Source organism: Xiphophorus couchianus, chromosome 18 (assembly GCF_001444195.1).
Source record: "Xiphophorus couchianus chromosome 18, X_couchianus-1.0, whole genome shotgun sequence".
Lineage (NCBI taxonomy): Eukaryota > Metazoa > Chordata > Actinopteri > Cyprinodontiformes > Poeciliidae > Xiphophorus > Xiphophorus couchianus.
In genome coordinates, this window is record NC_040245.1 from 6,307,719 (window position 1) to 6,329,059 (window position 21,341).

General features: G+C 36.2%; 1 protein-coding gene across 10 annotated transcripts in view; it reads right to left on the reverse strand.

Annotated features, from left to right (window-relative positions):
• tenm4 (teneurin transmembrane protein 4) overlaps positions 1 to 21,341 on the reverse strand; it is a 220,864-nt gene that overhangs the window by 135,252 nt on the left and 64,271 nt on the right. The window lies entirely within an intron of this gene.

The window sequence follows — 21,341 nt, forward strand, 5'->3', positions numbered from 1 at the left end:
ATTTTAGGTGTCAATAAAGGGTTTAAAAAAATATAATGATGATTTATTCATCTGTGTCTTGGCTAAATGTGTTGAAGAAGAATTGAAAATCATTCGATCCCAACAAACATCTGATTGCTCTGAAGATGCTGTTGGATTGCTTTGGGTTCCCTCACCCCCTTCATAATTAATAACCAAAAACGTTCAATTATTCTGTTGGTCTTTGGTTTTCTTTTTAAGCATTTAATAAATCAAAAACTAACAAACCAGAACACAAAAGTATAAAATAGTGAAGGGACAAAATGACCTCAATTTAGAAGTTGGATTTTTGTTTTGTTTACTTTTCTGTAGGAATAGTCTAATGCAATATATAAGATTAATTTATTTAGAGGCTTTTTTAAAAATTATTTTTACCACGGGCAGCAATTACTTTTGGAGTATGCTGTATGAATAATAATCTCGTTGACATGGAGTGTGAGCCACTTGTAAGGTGCTCACTATAAAAACCACAACATGACTCCAGCATGAACCAGTCCTTTATATTTCCTCCAAATTAACAGTTTTCCTTCTTGTCAGATACCTGCAACCCACGGCGATCACACTGCCCACCCCGACTTAAAAGCACATCATAAATAATTTGCAGTCGTGATTATCAGCAGCTTCTTTCTGCCATTATAAAACTTAGATTTTCACTCTTTTAAGGCTTATTGGTTTCAATCTCACGCTGTTAATCAATGGTAAATCTCCACATAGAGCTCCGTATTAATGTGTGATTAACTTCTGAAGCAGCTCTGCACCATGCTGAAAATGACTCTACTTAAGTAACATGACTACGGCGTGAAAAACCCATTAGTTCTGAGCTCTCCTGCATCTTCCCATCAGTCCCTCCGTCTTGACGTTAAAATTCCTGCTGACCCGACTGTCATTCATCAGAAGTGATGAATTTCTCCTCCTTCAGTAACGATCCCCGAAGAGTATTAAAACACGACTCACTGACTCGCATCTAATTAGGCAGCAATTAGTGATATTACCATATCAGGCGCAGCCCTACACAAGCTGTAAATGTCCACTGCCACAGAGAGTCACAGTTTGTGCTTTACATAAGCTTCAGCAGACACTCCAATTCGCTCTCAGTTTGTCTAATGCTTAATGGGCACGGGGACACAGCAGCCCTGCTGTGGGTTAATGACCGTGACACTGCTGTTGTTGAATGTAAACTAATGTATAGCCACAAGAGGAAGAGGCATTTTTACTGTCGCTCCCTGTTTCCCTCGGATACATATCAGGCACTTCATTAATTTGTGTCAAAACAGCAACACTGCTGAACCCTCTCGACATGCTCTCATCTGCCGCCGTTAGAAAGTAACGAGATTCTTCTTCTTGACGTGAAAGTTTCTCTATTTCTCTCCCCCCTCTCTCTGAGACTACTCATTATTGGGACAAAAAAATTATTAAAGTCCACTAAAAACAGGCAAAGACTTAACCTAAATGAGGTCAAGGTAGTTAAGTCCTGCAGCCGTTAGTCTCGCACACAAAGGTTTGACTGTCTCCCTGTGTTTAATTAATGCTGCCTCGGCCAGTTCATGCCCAAGCCACGTGCAACCTAAGGCGAGACACTGTGTCTGCGCAGGAGGAGAGAAGATGGCCAGAGAAGTTTCTCCACCTGCCACAGTTAATTGCTTTCGCCTTCACTCACTGTATTACAGCTGCGAAGAGGAACTTTTACTTAGAAGCCCTTGAACCGTGCACTGCTTTCATTTCTGACAGTTTTGGGAAGAGCCTCTAACTGGCTGGTGGGGGATCCGGTGTAAACGCCGATCTTCTCCCACTGTATTTAGCGAATTGATTAGCTTGTTAGCCACCCAGTTGAATGCACAGACAAGTAAATCTGACAGTGATCTTTGGGCTAAAGAAAAGCCTGCTAATTACATCAAAGCATTTGTTTTTTTAAAGTTTTTGTTTCCCTGAAGGCAATGCAGAGGTGATGCATGCATTTAACTAATGTTTTTCCTTCTGGGAATATCGCCAAAAAATGCACACTACAGTAAAAACTAAGCACATGAACTGATTTATTCTATTTACCATTAAAAATACCTTGCTTTGCCTTAAATTAGACAACATAGTACAAATAATAATAATAATAAAAAAACAATGTCAATTTTATATTAATAGTTTAGTGGAAGGAAAAAGTGCAGCAGAAAATGGCACACAAACAACAACGGTAACTAATTATTTTAGGGAATTGGAAGCAAAGCCCATTCAATACTTTGGAAGTGATTAATAATGTGTGGACTGGAATCAGCACTTGAAGAGCAACCACATCCAGACATATGTAGGAAATGAATCACAAATACGGTATTCTTTGTGTTAAGCAGCTTCTGGTATCTAAGGAGAAAAATGTCTGGACTGTTGCTAAGTAAACAATTTTTTCAGATAAAAGCAAATTTTGCATTTGATTTGGGCAGTAGTTGGCACCATTAATTAAAAATTTAAAGTCAAACTCAAAAATATCTTATTGATCCCAAAGGGAAATTAAATGTTGTTGTAACTCAAATTAATTAAAATTCGTCAAAGAACTGAAAATAAAAATAAAGTTAATTGCGCTGACCTTAAATACTGTACCAATCTTGTATGTAACAGAAGCTAATGCTAAAGTGCTAAACTCAACCATGTTGATTTACATGTGTAAAATAGTATATCACCCTCAACAGGGTCAAATTTATTATTGCACACCTTCCTTTGCTATTTTTGTATCAGGAAGAGATTCTTTAGAACATTCATTTCACTGATGGTTTCAGTTTTTTAGGTTTTCAGTATTACTAACTATAATGCTGATTTTAACTTACTATGGTGTGGCTTCGGTCAGAAAGCATGCAGGATATCAGTAGATTTTAAACTGATTGCTGTACATTCTGTGTACAGAATAAACCTCATTTGCTGCAGCGCATCACGAGTGGAAAACGTGAGGAGAGGAAGCAGAACTGCTATGTAAACAATCTCTCCCGCTTCAAAATAAGAGCACAAATATAAACGTCTAACCAAAACTTCAGTCAGTCAGTTTAAAGTTAATAAATAAATTCGAACTTCAGAATTTATCTGGAAAAAATAATTTAGTGGAAGCTAAATGTTCTAAGCTTTTTCAAAGTTAGGAAAAACTCTAAAGGGTTAAATTAAAAAGTAGCTCAGCTATTAGCACATTAGTTGATTAGAGGAAGTGTGCCCACCAATGCATTTGGAAATCAGGGGTTTCAAATTAATCCAAGTGATCTAAAGTCAAATGTAAGAATTCTTCAGGAAGTGACAATATGGGAAGTTGTACCATTCTTTGTTGCTCCACTGTGTTTTATCAGGTCCAAAGTCAGTGCTGCCATTTACCAGGAAATTTTAAAGCAGTTCTTGGTTCCATTTGTTAAAAAGCTTTATGGAGATGCTGATTTCTTTCACTGCCACTACTACCCAGTGGTTAATGATCATGTTGTCACTTGATTGTCTAACAAATTGTCCGTAGAGAATCTATAGAGTTTTATCAAGAGGGAAAAAAAGTGACACAGGGTGATCACCTCAACATGACATCATGCTGAGGCAGTAATTCATGCAGAAAGTTCAACTGCACATTACTTGGACATACTTTTCTGTAAGGGGACATTTCTGCATAACTTAGGTCATGAATTATTTAACTGTAGTCTGAGATAGTCAATTCTGAGTTTTCATTTGCTCCAATCCATTACTTTCAAAATTAACAGAAATAAACATCGGTCTATATCACTCTGTGGGTAAAGGGTCTGTTTGGATTTACTTTTTTAAATTGCAATAATGAAAATAATTAAGCCTTCTGAGATATTCCAATTTATGTAGATGCAACTGTAAACATCACGCATTTGTTGTTGTGAACTTGTGCCGACGATTTTAATAGGGTCAACATATTGTGGCTATACTTAGTAGCTTCAAAGCAAATCAAATTTAACGACCTATAGCGTGTCCCAATAGTTAAGCAGCAATGCACAGAGGACATGGGTAAAAATGCCCCTGGCGTCTGAGCTGCAGTTTTATTCCGGTCGACTGAATCAATACTGCATTTTTTACAATTCCTATCTAGCAGAGTTGATCTTGTCTAAAGGCAAAGAAATAATCTTTAATTTTCTGTTTTATAAAAAATATAGAAACTTATATTGCTATTATGTAATATGAAGAGTTAGTACCAGATGGATAAAACTAATTGGGTTCATCACAGCCTTCTTTAATTATCAATCTACAAAGGGCTATTTAATCCTTTCCCCATATGTCAACGTATTTATATTTCCACTGGACCAAACTTTACATGTATAGTTCTGTTGACTAAAGTTCTGGTCTTCATCACATTCTTGTACTGTGACAAATAAAACAAGGAAGTTGGTCAGAATGAGACCGCAGTTATTATGTTGTTGTCTACACCACATGTTGATGGTTCTCTCCGACCAATCAGAAGTCTGTAGTTTCTCCCCATACTCATATGGTACCACTTTGGCTCAGCTGAACCTTGACCGAGGCAGTAATCGAAACATATATTAATGTCAGATGAGTCTTTACTATCTCCAATGTCTAACCTAAAAGAAAACACAGGAACGGTGGACCGTGTAATGCAAACGAGCCAAAAACAGCAACATTTTCATCTTCAGAATATAAGAATCAGAAATACTTTTCAGTTATTCTTCAGATATACTTTTCAGGATTAAACTAAACCACATGTCTGTATATTACTCTTCGATACATACCTCCGCTGACAGTTAGTTAATATAAGCTAATAGGCACGTACTTCACGTCAGTAACCAACCATTTCAGTAACAATCAGCCATAATAGCTATTATGGTTGATTGTAAGTAAATGTCAGACTTATATAAATCATTTCACATATAATGTAACATATATGCTGTAAGACTCACATGAAAAACATAAATTACTATATTTGTTCAAAAGATTTTTTTATGCAATCAAAATGAAAGAACCTTTGTGAAACCTCACTGTTTCTGAGTTCAAACATGTCATCGATTCTAGAAAATGTGCCAAACTTGACACAAAGTCAGCTGCGCCTGAAGGATTTTCTTAAAAAAAAATTTCAGCATCATTTAGTTGAAGCCATAATTTGGAAGGAGGAAACAAAAGACCAAAATAATATCAATGTACAAGTTTCAGTCATGATAAAGTCACAATGAATGCAATATTTTGATAAGGACCAGAATTATTCTAATTATAATTAAAATCTATTTAATTAAACCTGGTAAAAAAAAAAGTAATACTTGAAACTGCTCAGGGAGGTTCCCAATAGGCTAATAGAAACATTGAATGAGCAGCAGGAAGTACTGAATTTACTCTACATGTGACTGAGTAGCGGGGATGCAAATGTCTAAAGTCAAAGTAAACAGCCAAGGTTGGCTATAATCTCCTAAAAATGTTGTGAGGAAAAGTGTTGTGGTCTCTTAAAAATAAGCCTGAATTTGTATATATAATAATATAAAATAATAAAAAACATATTACCCGTACTAAAGTATGCTATCGTGTTTTAGGGTTATTTTCTTCATATTAAACTGAGGTGGATGAATATATGATAAGCTTCAATACTATTTGGCCTAAAACTCTCAGGTGTGTGTTTGGTTTAATTTTTCAGCATCACAGCGAGTCCAAGCAAACACCCATCAAAAGAATGGCTTCATGAGAGGAATGGCCCACACGCAGTTCGCAATTAAATCTGACAGAAAATCAAATTTTCCAAAATGGAGCGAGCAAAGTTTCTCATTTGAAGATTTTGGATGCTGACAGAAAGAAGACAGAATGCTGAAATTAAAATCCCTTAGCAGCTCAAATATTAGTTTAATAGTGTTTAGACAGAATATTGAAACTTTTTTTTAATTTTTACTTTGTTTTCCTTCAAACAGATTTGTTTGTTTTTCAGTTAAATAATTTATCAACGTCTTATCTTTTATAGAATTTTAACAAGATTGCAGTAGAGATCTGTTGTTTTCTAAAATATCTACTTCATTAATGCCTCAATGTAGCATTAAATGTCATGGTTTTATTTATGTGATATGGACCACAATAAACACCAAAATGAGAACCAAACAAAACAAATCACCAAATTTATCACATTTCTAAACTTTGACAGACACAACCTTTGACATTAATTTGATCAATTTGTTGCTGCTCTTGTTTTTGTCTTCTGACACCCAGCTGATTGATCTGTTGTCTAATTCATGCTGTGCTAAAACCAATAGATTACAAACCTAAAAGGTGCTCCATAGTCGCTGTACATTCTCCCTCTGGGTGTGCAAAGCAATGTAATGAGCAGAGACAGTGCAGTTGTTTACACAGCCATAATAACTGCAGTCAGAGTGATGCAACATTACACAATGGAAACTCTGAAGCTAATCACAATTATCAGGTTTGCTCATGCACAAGAGGCTAGATAAGTCATTATAATATAAATAAACACCATTTTTATCACGACTAAAACAGCTGGGTTTAAAAAAGGTAAACAGTGATTAAAATTTACATGAAAGATGTTGTCAAGAGGATAAAATGAAATTATAAAAGTCAACTTCTTTTCTAAATCCAGTCCAAACATTTATCAGTGCCCCCCCCCCCCCCCCTTTGTTCCTTTACTTATAATGATCCAAAGTGAATGCAGGGACTCTGCATTCAGTTTTTTTCATGTTTTATCACATTATAATCACAAACTTTAAGGTGCTGTATCAGAGTTTTACAAATACAACAACCAATAGACAGTCCTGCATTAATATAAGTTTTCAAAATTATTCACAAAAAAGTGAAAAGTGTGGCATGTACTTTTGTATTTCTACACCAGAAGTACAAAAGATGGATTTCACAACATGATGCTGTCACCATAATGTGTCACGGTGAGGACAGTGATATGGAGTTACTTTGAATTCATCAGTTTAATAAAATAAATAAAAGGTCAAAGCCCTGAGGGAAAGTGGTGAATGATAAAAGTACATCAGATAAAACACATTAACCCTCATCCTTTCGGATTTGTTTGTAGAACAAAAAAGAAAAATAAACTAGCCAGCAAGCTAAATCCTGGTTAATGTTGTGACTGTGATACAAGCAGCTAAAATGTGGAGTTATATAAAGTTAAAGGCTGCTGAAAATTCATAAACAGGCAAAGAAAATGGTTTTCCCCATCCAAACAACCGAAAACAAGATGAAGTAGGGTGTTAACAGCATCATCAATGCTTCTACCGGTGCTATAAGCAAACTGCAAAGTATCTAAATTACTCTGACTTGCCCTCCAGATCTCAGCCTTTATTATCTTCTCGAAGGACTTCATAATGATTGCGGCAACAGCAACAGAACAAAAATCATTTTGTGTCCTTAAAAAGATCCACAAGAAGTGTTAACAATGCAGAAATGATAAGGGAAAGTGAAGATGAGGAGAACCAAATGGATGAAGAGGAAAGTCTCAACTGAAAAAGCTGGTGTTTGAGCGGCTGCTTGGAAATATTAACCACAAAGAGCTCCAGTTTCTAACTAAAGCCGTTTATAGTAAGTATCAGGATCATGCAAATGTGCCCAGAAAGTCCAGCCACTGAATGGTGTGTTACGAAAGATTTTAAAATGCTTCATTGTCACTTTAAGCATCCATTCATTATCTTCCAGTTTGTTTTGATTTCTCGTTAGCTCCTGCTAATGGTTATAGCTCTAAATAACATGGCAAGCAGTAGCTCACAAGCAGATGATGTTTGTTTCAACGTATCTCTCTTCTAGGTATTACAAACAATAACCTTCAGTTTAGTAGTAAAATGATAACATATTCAAACTAACATTTTTAACTAAATGTGGATCTTTAAGAATTTAAGCTTGAGGAAGGTATAACTGAATTTTTCCAGAGCCTAGGCACCTTGGAGTTGGGTAAACTTTGCAAAGATAAAAGAATGCCAGTCAGTTGTGCAGCACAGTGCTTTATAAGACTACCCTCGATGTTTTTTGGCTCGGGACTTCTCTGTTTACTGTTTCACTATTTAAATTTATTAGAATTACCAACTGTGCTGATTTAACATTCCAGAGCAACAATTATTGCTAGAAATGTATTCATTAAATGACTGTAAGAAAAGATTAAATGATTTCTTATGAGCCTGACCTGATGGCAAGTGAAATAGGGCTGCCCTCCAAAATGAGCTGAAATGTATTCGTGTGTTTTCAGCTGCTGCCTAAATGACTCAACTTGCTACTAACATCACAATAAACAGCTAAACTGTAGATTTCTTGATCTTTGCTGTTTTTCAAGTGTTTTGCAAAATTGCAAAGTGGAGCTCAGTGAAATGAGCAGCTCTGTTTTTTTGTTCTGTGTCTAAACAATTTCAAACTGCTTGCCTGAGAGTGCATTTATTAACATACTGTGATTTGCTGCTGACACTTCTTGTTCTATTGTGTTATATTGAACTTACTCTAAAGTCAGGGAGGAATTCACAAAACTGTTTTACTTTCGCTATTTGCTATTTTTCCATCCTGGATTCACAAAGGAGACAGTACCAACATAAATGGAGATGCAAATATGCCCATGAAGTCCCTTAAGAGAACTACATTTTCATCTATTCTGAAATGATTTTACTCTTCTCTTGCTTTTAACTTTCAGATTGACTGAAGTTAAAAATGCATCAAATTTTACATTTATTAAAAAAAGAAAATTAAAAGGACACTTTACAAATCCTGTTATTTTTTCTTAATTACTAAAAAGGTCTATATTATGGTTTCTATTGTTCACAGATGTTCATTCACCATAAAGTTTTTTTCCTCTGTCATCCCCAGTGGTAATATAACCAGCTGCTTTCAGTGGGGGGTATTTTTTCCTCAGAATCTGGGTAACTCAAACAGGTCAGGGCATAATTTGCATAAATCTAGATTGTCATGAGCAAAGTTCATAACTTTGCAAAGTTCATAAATTCAGGCATAATGCCTTATTTAAGTACGTAGATTCAGAACAAGATATGGTATTTGCTTGGTAGAGCTGTTTTAGAAACAGATCCACCTTTTGCACTCAGTTTTATAACTAGAAAGCTGTACAAGCTTAGATCTGTACAAAATTACCACCACCAAAATACTTTGTTTTTCCTCTCTATGTTTGGCTGCTACATGGCTCAATCTGTGCCTATCATTGATATCAACAAGTGATATTCTCCTGCACTTTTTGTAGTAAGAACTTTAAAATGTCTTTAACTCTAAAATAAAAACACACAAATCATTGCCTCTTTCACTGTTATAGCAAAAATACCTAAGATGTTTTATTTCTTAAAAATTATGTCCTCATTACACAACGAGGATGGCCCACTTTACAATGAGCCTGTTTTATAATCTCCAATAAGTGGTTATTGTCTTTTGCTACTAATTAAATCTTTAAGTGAAGTGCCACTAATTGGTGTAAAGTGAAAATGTATGACTTTTCACACTGTTTATAATCATACTAAAGCAACTGAGTCTGCAGTTTATTTTTTATAGAGTTGTCACAGATGTTTATTCTTGTAAAAGAAAAATGGTTCAAAAGCCCATCATGAAAAACCACAAAACATTTTGTTGTTTATGTAATGAGTTTTCCCTACCATCAGAGTACTTTGATTAATTATTTAAAGTTGCTTAAAATTCTGATGCAAAACCAACTCATGTAAAACAATTTTTGGTGATTTTTTTACTTGTGCTGTTCATCTGTCAGAGTCAAAATTATTTATTTATCCATTCATATGATGGTTGAGTTATGTCATTTCAAATTATTCCACAGCTAAGCTACACTATTGTACACAATCAGATGTTCTTTGGACTGATTTTCTGTAGCTGGCAATAGACTGCATGTGTGGTTTATTCATTTTCGCTTAAGTAACACAAGAACCAAAACCAGCACAAAATATTTAAAACATTTTGGTAAAGAAAGTGTCAGTGTCAGCGTTTTTTTTTTAAATTCTGTCTCAAATTCAGAGTCAAAATTGGTCACAACTCCAGCAAGCTGCATCGTTCATCATGACATCATCTGTTTCCAACTTTGGATCAGTTCACAGACATTTTCAGATCTCTGTTTGTGTCCAGGCCTCCCGCCTGCCGTAACAGGTACGGTGCCACATCGCTGTTTTGATTTTTTCCTTTTTCAGTCACTCTGTTGCAGATCTGCTGCTGTGCTTGGCACGACTGATCTTTTGACATTGGAGATGCCGTTACATTTGGCTCTAGAAAACTAGAGGAGTTCACAGTGTTCAGTGGCTCCATGTTTAACAGGTTCTGTGGCTGAAATAACAAGCCCAAATCATCAACTGGCTTTTTCGCTGCTATTCTGAGTTTGACATAGTTTGACTTTTGGCAAACGTTGAACTATTTACAAATGTGTTTCTCTTGGTCTTATTTCTGCATAGGGTATTGGAGTCTTGTGGTTTCCTTTGATGTAAATGTGCAAACATAAGCCTTGTTGACTTATTCGTCTTAGAGAGAAAATACTTTCTTATGGCAAACCCTCAAAAACATTACTAAATTGTGCTAGTAGACTGAGATGTACAGTAGTTCTTTTATTTATTTACTTTTTGCTCTTTCTGGAAGCACTCTAGTATCTGAACAAAGAGTGAGTTAGCCATAAACATTTCAATAGTTTTCAGTGTATATTTCTGTGAACTGCCTTCCTTCCAGCTGAATTTTTTATTCAAAATTATTTTAAAAAACCCCAAAACTTCTGACTGTAACTGCAACAAGAGCTCCTTTGCTGCCGTCTTTCCTCCCTTAAATTGTGTTAACAGAAACCTGATTGCTGACAAAACAAAACCTAATTATAAAGGTGCTCACACTTGCTAATGATCAGTCACTTGAGTGATTTTGATTAGCAACACCTCCCTGCCACTTACCCTCTTAATTCCAGTAGAAGCAGTTTGTGTTAACAGTTTTTCACACACTACCTCTTCATACTGGGATAGTTTTTATTCAATAAATACTGGCCTAGTGTAATATGTAGTTAAATTTACCAAATTTTAAGAGCAAGGAAAAAGCAGATGAACAATTATTTCCTAACTAGTAAGTCCTTAAGTTACTGTCATATTGTTTCCCATCTTACAAGATCTTGAGATCTTGATGAGTTGTGTCTTACGCTGGTCTAAGTATGAGGAAATTAAGTGGATTTGTGGAACATCAAGTCGTGATGTCTCAGTGTTTCATTTTGGATTAATTTCTATTCTGAATAGTGCATGAGAAATGGGATCAAAGCTGTGTTCTGCTGCACTAAGACTTGGTATTTTAGTTTTGACATTTTAAATGACTTATTGCATAAACACATGTATGTGTGATTCTAAAGTTGTATAAGAATAAAAATGCATTCTTTCTTTTTCTGACAGTAAACTATTAATTGATTTTTTTTTTTACACCAAACTAATAATTAATTTATGACCATCTACCCAAAACAACAATTGAAGAATTGAAGAAATGTGTTTATATTAATTAGGAGTGCGCAAAACCTGCACAGTCGGCCACACTCCACCAAATTACATAATGTAAAGTACAGGCACATTACATACACAAGCAGAGTTTGTGCAAAATGAGCTTTTATGGGCCAGCATTGGAAAATTGATAAATATTTCTCTGTCGGTGCTGTTTACTTGCTAGGAATCAATAACATAATAACAGAGTGAACATAATGTATGATTGAAAACAAATTGTAAATACCCATAGATTCTTTTTTTATTTAGACAGGCTAGACCATTATGGAGAAAATGGAGATTATATTTGCATGTAATAAAAAAATATTACCACAGAAGATGCAGTTCCATTTAAGACTGGCCCACTACTTTTCTATCAGCACTTTCTATCCCAGTATCCATTACTTACAGCACAAACACTGCAGGCACTTACACAGACACTGAGTGCAAACTATGAATAAATACATGGCCTAAAAGTGTTTTGTGAGCAAACAAAAAATTATGTCTATTGTGAGGAAAATTTTGAGTATATGCAGAGTAGAAGGAGAATAATGTAAGATATAAAACAAATTTCTTCAAATACACTTCAGAAAGTGTCATGGACATTTCTACTTAGCCCCTTTTTCTACAAGCCATATAAACAAAATCAAATGCAAATGCCTTCAGTACCCACCTAGTAACTGAATGGATACAGCTGATTAAAGAAGACATTAGAGGTTTATTAGAGAATACTAGTGAAAAAACAGGATAATGAAGACCAAAGAATACACTAGAAACAGAAGGAATAAAGTTGTGGAGACATTTAAATTTAAATTAGGCTGTAAAACTAAATTCTTGTGGCACAAAAAAGCTTCCACTTAAACTGACAGGCCAAGCAATGAGGTCAATGAGAGCACAGAGCTAACTGTGATTATTTATTGTTTGTATTATATGCATCATATTGTCTGTATGTAATTATTTAATTTATTTCTTCAATGCATTTTTTCCCATTTAAATTAAGTTTATTTTTCTGCCTGTCCATACGCCACAAGCTCCCATAACAAATCTAGTTTTGTCTTCAGTCATCAACATACAATTACAATAAATTAGTCCTAACCTTATTATTTTTAAATTTGAGCATTACACACACCGCAGACAAAAGTAGATAGATCTTTAGTATCTTAATCTACAGTGATCATGCAAAATAAATAGAAAATAAGGAAATAAGGAAAAAAAACCATGATTATTTAAGGTTGGGATTTTCATGGGCTGGAGCTGAAGATACACCACATATTTTACAGATGTGCTCGGAGGCTACAAGCTGTTCACAGACTCAAGAGCTGTCCTCCTCACATCTTTAAATGACCTTACAACAGGGGCATATACCCTCAGTGATAATCTATTCAGCTCCATGGATGAGGCGGGAGGTAACCAACTAAAATTACAAAAAAAGTCAGCAACTCAGAAGCATTAGCACACAGCTTAAAAGAAATAGCCAGTGGCATTCCAAGGAATCACCCATGAAGATGAAAGGGATCCTGGAGGAACTGAGACTGGAGATGATGTTTCTTCTCTGAGGGCATCTTAGAACTGACTTCTTCCTTATGCTTTGCTCAGACCCCTACCTGGCTCCTCCACCTTTCATCCATCCAGTCTACTCTGCTCTCCTGCATATAAGAAACAGCATACCCTGAAATCCAGCTGAAATCTGTTTTCTGTTATAAACAGTAGGGGCATAAGGCTGGAAATGTACAATAAAAATCCAAAATGAACTTAAAGGGGCAATAGTATGTAAAATTGACATCTTGTTAGCTTCATATTACATTATAATGTTATTCCCTCATCAAAAACATACCTGGAGTGTTGCTTAAATTTTTTCATAAATGTTTGAGAAATCCTGTAATCTCCCATGGCAGCTAATTGGAGGTGGCTAAACGCTCCAATTAGGCAGTGCTTTGAGGAAAAAGCACCGCCTTTTTCCTCAAAGCTCCTCCCCCAGGCAAGCTTCCCCCTCACAGTGCACCCCTCCCCCACGCCTTATGTCTGCTGAGCTCATCATACAAACAACTCCTCAGTTCAATGCTGCTATGAATGGTTGTAAACAGCATGATGGAGAAGCATAATGTCATAATGTACTAAAGGCGGAGTGTTGCAAATGATAGAAGCTCCTTAAAGAGACAGAAGCTAATTTCAAGGTGTCATATTTAAGCTGTGTTTCATAAATAAGGCATTTTTATAACAACTGAAGGTATAAAACTGAAGGTACTTTATTGAGCCGTAGCATTGCACTATGTGCCTGGAAAATACATAATACCTCTTCCCTTTAGTAGAATTTCTTCTATTGGAAGGGATAATTTACTACTGCTCCCATTTAGTGGCCTGAGAACAGCTGGCAGCTAATCTTCAGTGATGCTAAAATCTCTGAAAATCCTTTTCATTGATGTTCTTTCTAACTATTGCCATAATATTCAGGAAGTGATACTGATACGCACCAAGACTGACAACCATTTGACTTTAAAAGCAGATTGTGACTAATCCTCCAAACTCCACTTGCCTTGGCCAATTTTATGGTAGTATTCCCTTTTGTTGCTTTTGTCTTTACAGCAGGAGAAATCCATTTAGCTGTGTTAGTACTATGTTAACATCTATAGATGATCTATCCAATCAAATGTCAGACCCATGGTTCTCTTTCTGGCTGGGTCCATTGATCCATTCTCTGAGACCGTAGCTTTATTTTGCTGAGAGTGGCTGATTTTACTTTGGAAGACTAATCTTTCAGTATAAAAAAGTTATTAGCCACCGGTCATTAATCGGCAGATTCGTTAGACTGGTGTTCCCTAAATGTTAAATGTTTATGTAAACAGAAACAGTTCTCAGTTTTTTCACATTACCTAAAGCACACAATGGTGATCACATTTTCCTTTTGCAGGAAGAAAATTTAAAATACATGTTTGTCGTTTGCTGTAGTAGAGCTACAACAGCATACTAACATGCAAATTTAATCTCAAAGTCAATTTACGAAATACTGTAACTGTAAAGAAGTATTTCATTACATAATTTACTAACTTTTAGAACAACCTAATTGATGAATTGGCAACAGAGCTCAATAATTTCCATTTGCATGGTTTATTGTTTTCCTTGTGTCTCTCTCTTTCTACCAAAGTTTGGTGCATTGGTCTCAACTAACCCTTTATTAAGGGCACTTTTATTTATACAAACTGCAGTATCCATTTTATTTGTTGTTTCAGGTGTTTTGTTCATCTGTTTTGGATAATTAAAATGTCTTTGAATGTTCATCGGAAATTAAATTTATTGATCTCTCAAAGGGTGTGCTTGCATTAGTATGCCTTTATCATTATATTAGTTAAAAATTGACTCAAAATGACAATATTATTGTTTATCGCAATAACCTCTGGGGCAATTTATCATCCAGGAAATACATTATCGTGACAGGCCTAATTACCAATACATAATTAAAAATACATCGGAATAAGGACAAAATTGCAGCAGTATGGCTGGCAGTGGAAGGTTTATTCATATTAGTTTATATATGATCATGACAAAAATATAACTAAATGCTTAACACAATAGAACAGGAAATGTTGGTATCAGCAGATATTGTATAACAATTGGAAAATAGAACTAGATCAGAGAATTTCTATAAATATCAGGGTGGATAGAAAGTGATCTTAAGCCACATTAAAGTAGACAGGTCGACCTTCTAAAGACTGATATTCCATGATTAGCTAATGGTTCTGGAATCTTTAACACATGCAAGCCTTATAATATTGTCTTTGCACTGTACTTCACAAGTCAAATGTATATTTGTGTAAAGTCGAGGCAAATCTCTGCAACTCCCCTTTAACACCCCTGGGGCATTCTTTGTTCTAGGATGAAAAGTAAAGGTTCTAATCGTCTCACATCTCACTGCTAACAACATCCTGCAGGCATGTGACGGCTGTTTTTAAGAATCTCCAGGTCTGTAGAAGTGTATGCAAGCCACACTGTAACAAGATATCTTTTCCAACTGCAAAGTAAAAAAAAAGGAAAAAAAGTGCCGTAAAAAACAGGCTTAAAAACACATCCTCACCCATTTGTGGAGTCCTCTGCAGAGGATTTCAGACTTCAAAGGCATGCACATGGTAATCTGCTTTAAATGGATGTTTCTGGGCCCTCTATCATAGCTCGATCATCAACTGAGCCGACTTAAACCATGGCTGAAAAAACAATGCTAATAGTGGATAATTATCAGCTTTTACTCCGTCTGCACAGGCTGCTTCATTCCCTCTCACATCACACGCAGAGGCTGGTGAATAAACACAATGGCATGAATAAATAATGACCCCACAATCCTCTTAAGATCCCCAAATGGTGAGCAGGGGGAGAAAAGACAAAAGTTTACTTTTGGTGTTTGAGAGCTAGCGGAGCCTGAAATTATGAGCGACTCATTAGGGCTACATGTGGCTTGCCTGGGGCCTTGCTGAACAAAGATGGCACTATCCCCACCCTGCCTTTTCTCAGTGCATTCTGGGCCTGGCCTAGTAAAATTCCTCACCATACCCCTAAGAAAAAACGACAATCCCAATAACAGACAGTAAAGAGCTTATGCACTGCCTCAAAAACCCCCAAATCCTCTGCATCTATCAACCTTCCTCTGAATATTTAAGACTTAATGCTTCCTATATTATATGTAGTCTGTAGTCCTTATTTATAACTTGTAATTATTGGCTTTTGTGTCCAAAGCAAACACCTCTGTCAAAAATAATTTCTTCCTCTTATGCTCTCTGGATAGCTTACATAAAAACCCACAGTTTTGTATTTCAGACACTTTGTCAGTGTTGAAGAATTGATTTCTTCGTGCCTGCAGCTCCCACTGAGTGCATGACAGTTCAAAGGCTATCTAAAATACATGCTGTGGAGAGACTTGTGTTTCTGAGCGGTTATATAATTTACAGAATAGCAAATCGTAAAGCAAGTTGGAATTATAACCACTGGGGTTGTAAAAGAACTGAACAAGTTACAAAAGTTTGGCTCTGAATGAATCACTGGCAAACCAAAGCATGAGCAAAAGGAAGGAAAGACAAAAAATAAAGGGCAAAGGCTTTTGAAGCATAATTAAGGGGGATTTGGTAAGTCTACAGCAATCCATTTTCCAAATTTCTATAGAGAGAAAGAATTGAAAGAAGTTGGTTCGAGTCCTAGCGCTGTGAAATGGGCAGCTAAACTGTGGCTATCCTTTCATTTTCTGCCAACTCAGAAATGAATCCGACTAAAACGCTTTTTTGACTGAACTTAATAACGCCCACGCTACAGAAAATCTGTTAAAGGAGGCCAGATTCCAGCATCAATCTGTGTTTCATAATCCTAGTTTTTAAAGTTAATTACTTATTACCTCAATAAAACCTGAAAAAATAATGCCATTAAACAGTGATAACATGACAGAGCAAATTCCTAAATGAAGTTAAGTTTAGAGGAGACCATCCCAATAGGGCAGGAACATTCTTTCTTTCTCTCTCGCTTTCTTTCTTCCAAGGGGACTAAACAGAACTCCGTAGCATTTCTAATTTGCATCCCCAGATTGACTGCTTACCCAGGGTCGGTTGGGGCAAGTTGTAGCCTAAGGAAGGAGACCCTGACTTTCCTTTCTCCAGCCATTTGAACCAGCTCCTTCAGGGAAATCCCAATCCTTTCCCAGTCCAACTAAGAAACAGTTCTTGGTTTAGTTCTTCCACAGCGTCTCTACCTGGTGGCATGTGCAAGTGACACTGTAATCAATCACATTATTTTCGTGAACAAACTCTCGAGATACTTGGGGCAGAACTTCTTCCCCAACTAACAGAGAGAGGAAGGGACAGACGGATAAACACTGAACAGTAACTTTTAAGCCAACATTTGGCATTTCTGACACAGCAAGAGCTGAGGCTTACAGACTGATAGAAAGCAGCTTTTATTTGACCTGCTTGCAAAGCTGTCAATTTGTACAGATAAAGCTACTGTTCCCAGTGTGACAACATTATTCTCAAAGAAACTCTACAAAGCAGAGTAATAAATTCAAGGAGTGAAATTTTACTGTTATCACTTGGAGACAGAATGAAAGTGAGGTGTAAAAAAAAAAGAACAAAGAACATTTAAAAATGCTGGTTTATTATATGCGTAAAAATCCCATTACCCCCGACCTTTTATCTAAGCATCTTTATTTAGTAATGATAGCTCTTATAACATGAGAACTGCTGCAAATACATTTTCTGACATAAATAATTACATATCTATTTGACCTTTAGTGTTATCCTTGCTGACTTCGTAGCTCACCTCAACAAAAGCTTCTGCTTTAAATTTTCTAACTTAACTATCAACTTAACCTTCTGAGATTATGTTATACAGTATATTATAACTTTCTGAGTATTATTGGTACTATTATTATTACTGGACCTGCTTTTGTACTCAAATTTGCAACAGATTTAAAATGTGTAATTTAACACAAATAAAAATTTTAAATTTAAAACAAAGTAAGACTATAAACAACATTGAAAGCTTGAATCTCAATCATCTGCACCAAGTAGAGCACAGCTTCAAATGTACCAAGATATGACTCCTTATCTAATCATAGGTCGAGCAAAGAGAGCATTAATCAGAAAAGCAGTCAACATGCCCTGTCAGAGATGCACTGCTCAGGTGGGAAAGTGTATGAAAAGGACAAATATGAGTTGTACACTCCATAAACCTGGGCTTTATAGCAAAATAGCAAAAAGATAGTCAATGTTTGAAGAAAACTGCTCCCGGGCTGCTAGCCGCCTCCTTCCACACAGGCGTGGAAGAAGGTTCGGTGGTCAGACAAGATCAAAACTGAACTTTTTGTCCACGGAAAATGCTGCGTGGCAAAAAACTAGCTTCATCCTGACCACATCAGTCCTGTTATAAAACTTTGTTGTGGAAGAAGCATGCTGTGGGAATGATTTTGCTAAATAAAGAACAAATCTGAAACCGAGACTTAAAAGAGACCTATTAAACAAAATGAATTTTTTGCACAATTTTGTACTTCCATTTGAATCTACTGCTTCTAGAAACAGACAAAGCTTGAAAAACACAATAAACATCCATTTCTCGCAATAATTGTATTGTTTTTTTTGTAGGACAGGGACTTGAATGCATTAATTTTTATTACTTAATTACATAGCCTTTAAATATTTACGCAATTAATCATATTTTTTTTTACATACAGAGGTTCTGGCTGGTGCACCTGTAAAACTGACACATAAGCAACGTCCACAACAACAGCAATGGACGACAAAGCCATTTGTCTTTGGCACACCCAGGAGTTGTTTTTGCTTCAAAAACCAATCTAATGGGATGCTGGAAAATATTATTGTTGTTTTTCCTCCGCTTTTAGAGAAAGATATGCTTTATGTTGGTCTATCACATAAAATCCCAATAAAACATCTAATGCAGATCTATTTTTTGCACACAAAAAAAGACATGCATAATTTTTATTATAAATGTGATTTCATGTCATAGATGCTGAAGTGTACCTGTTAGCCAAGCTTTTGATGGCAACAGAAATGTTTAACTTCCTGGTGTAGGAACTTTCACAGATTATTAAAGCATAAAAGTTCAGTATCTAGATGTCTGTCTTAGACATTTACACTTCAGAGGTGACTAGTAATGAGGGAAAATATTCAGCGAGAAAGTGTAATTGTTTTTAAGTTACATTAGAGCAACAGCATGTTGTGATCTCCGCTTCCTGAGCTTCAATAACAACTGCTAATTGCTTTCCCTAAAGATAACTCTTCAGAGTTATCTGGAACTTTATTGCAAGGCAGCAGTACAATCAAGCCAACCAAAAGACATGATAAGAAACACAAAGAGCTTTTTCGTGCAGTTTATTAGTTTGCACACTATTCATTTATAATTAATTCAATATGTTTATATTTTATTAGTGTCTATTTTTTTTCTGATTAAATGACAAAGTGCATTTTTTAGTTGATCGGTTCAAACAAACTGACTCAGAAAACCCAATCATGTATCATGTATTTTACACATAACATTCCCCAAAACTAACATTAATATAACATGAGTGTAGATAATTGACAGTGTGTTAAATGGATCTGTCTAAGTGAGGAACAGAAGTGGTAAGCCCCGGACCGGGATGATCCTCTGCAGAGAAGCGCTCATCCTGCTCCATGCTGAGCTTTGAGTTGTGGTGAGCCCCCCCGAGCTTTAGTGGTAAGATGGGTCCTGATGTGCTGTTGGTTTAGACAGTGGGGATGAGGGTATGCAACTCCGCAGATAACAGCCCCCAAACTGTCCACAAGGGCCTCTAAACCCCAGCAAATTAGGCTGCAAATGAGCCAGAGAATTTTTTTCCCCCTCCTAATCCATGATCTGAGCGGGGACTCTGCCAAAAAAGTAAACAAATAAATAACTTCACAAGAAATACTGGGGGTGAAAATAACCACGGCTGTGAGCCGGGAAACCGCTAGTGATTTCTTTGAAGCCTCATTTTGCCTGATACTCCGCCGCTGCAGTGCAATTCCTGTGACCGCTTCCAAAACAAGCTCCCATGTTGCGCTCGATAAGGAGGCAGTGAAATTACAGATCCCAATCCCACATGAAACACTCTCCCCTACAGCATGTGATCGCATTCTGTATCCAAGATGTCAGACGGAAACGTTGCATCAAACTCTTGCTTTTTGACAAAAGTCATTACATTTCTATCTGCAGGGAAACTGACACCATTATGTAAAAGTGGTGCTGTGGAAGAATCAGCCTGTTCTTTAGATGTTCAAACATTCAGCTCTGAATTCAAAGCGAAATCCTTTTCAACCCTAATTTTGAACAAAAAATATTGTTTCTAACTAGCATGCAGTGTTTTTTATTCTAAATTAATTTCAGTTTATGATCATATTCAGGGTGGAATTACATATTTTTGTTTTGTTATAAGCCTGTCACAAAGGACAAAAACTAAACATGACTAATTTACCAGAATAATTTAGTGCACACACAGAATTAAAAGTGAAGAGTGTAATTAAGAGTAAAACCCTGCAGGGCATTGGAACAAGCTTAAGGAGTCATTCTGTGCCGTCTGTTGAACCATTCGAGGCAAGCTAACACACTCAGAATGAAAATTACAGTCTACTGCAACACACCGCAATGTCCGCACCATATGAAACAATGATATCTGCAACACAGTGAAGCATGGAGAAATTGGCTGGTGGCAAGAATCAGAACATTTTCAGCTTGATCGTCCATGACAGGTGACGGGCTGGTCTGAAATCGACAAATCCTATCTTTGGCCAATCAGTGAATGCATCATACAAGGCAGTGGTGAGAATAAAAATTCTCATACTGAGGAGAGAGGAAGCAATTTATAAGAAGCTGCGTTTTCAGCGACATGGTCGATCATGTGTGTGGCTCAATCAGGAAAGAGAGTGAGGAAGAGTGGATCTTGAAGCAGATAACATGAAGGCTGAATGTCCAGCTAAGCTGCTCTGTTCTTACCATGTTTCAAAGCTCTTCTATGAAACATGAAGAATTAAGAATTCAGCCACCTTTTTAAAATCTTAGACTAAATGTAATTCTTTCAGTGTAGGGATTGAATATTTTTTAAATGAGTTAATTGCAGGGTTTGTAATTAATTAATCGCAATAAATCGCATTTTAATCAAAAATTATATATCAACAAAATAATCAACCTCGCTCACCCTTCCCTATCTGAGCTCCTGCAGACTAGCAGCAGCAACAATTAGCTAAACTTAGGTGGAGCTGTGTGCCTCCTGAGTTTTTAAAACAAAGTATTTCTTAGTTCAACACTCATAAGAACAGTTGTAAACGGCATAATGAGAAGAACTGTTGTGATGATGTGTTGAAGGCAAAGTGTAAGAAAGAGCAGAAGCTTTTTAAAGAGACAGAGGCCCAATTTTGAGGTGTCAAATTATGAAGTCAAATTTCTTTTAAATTATGT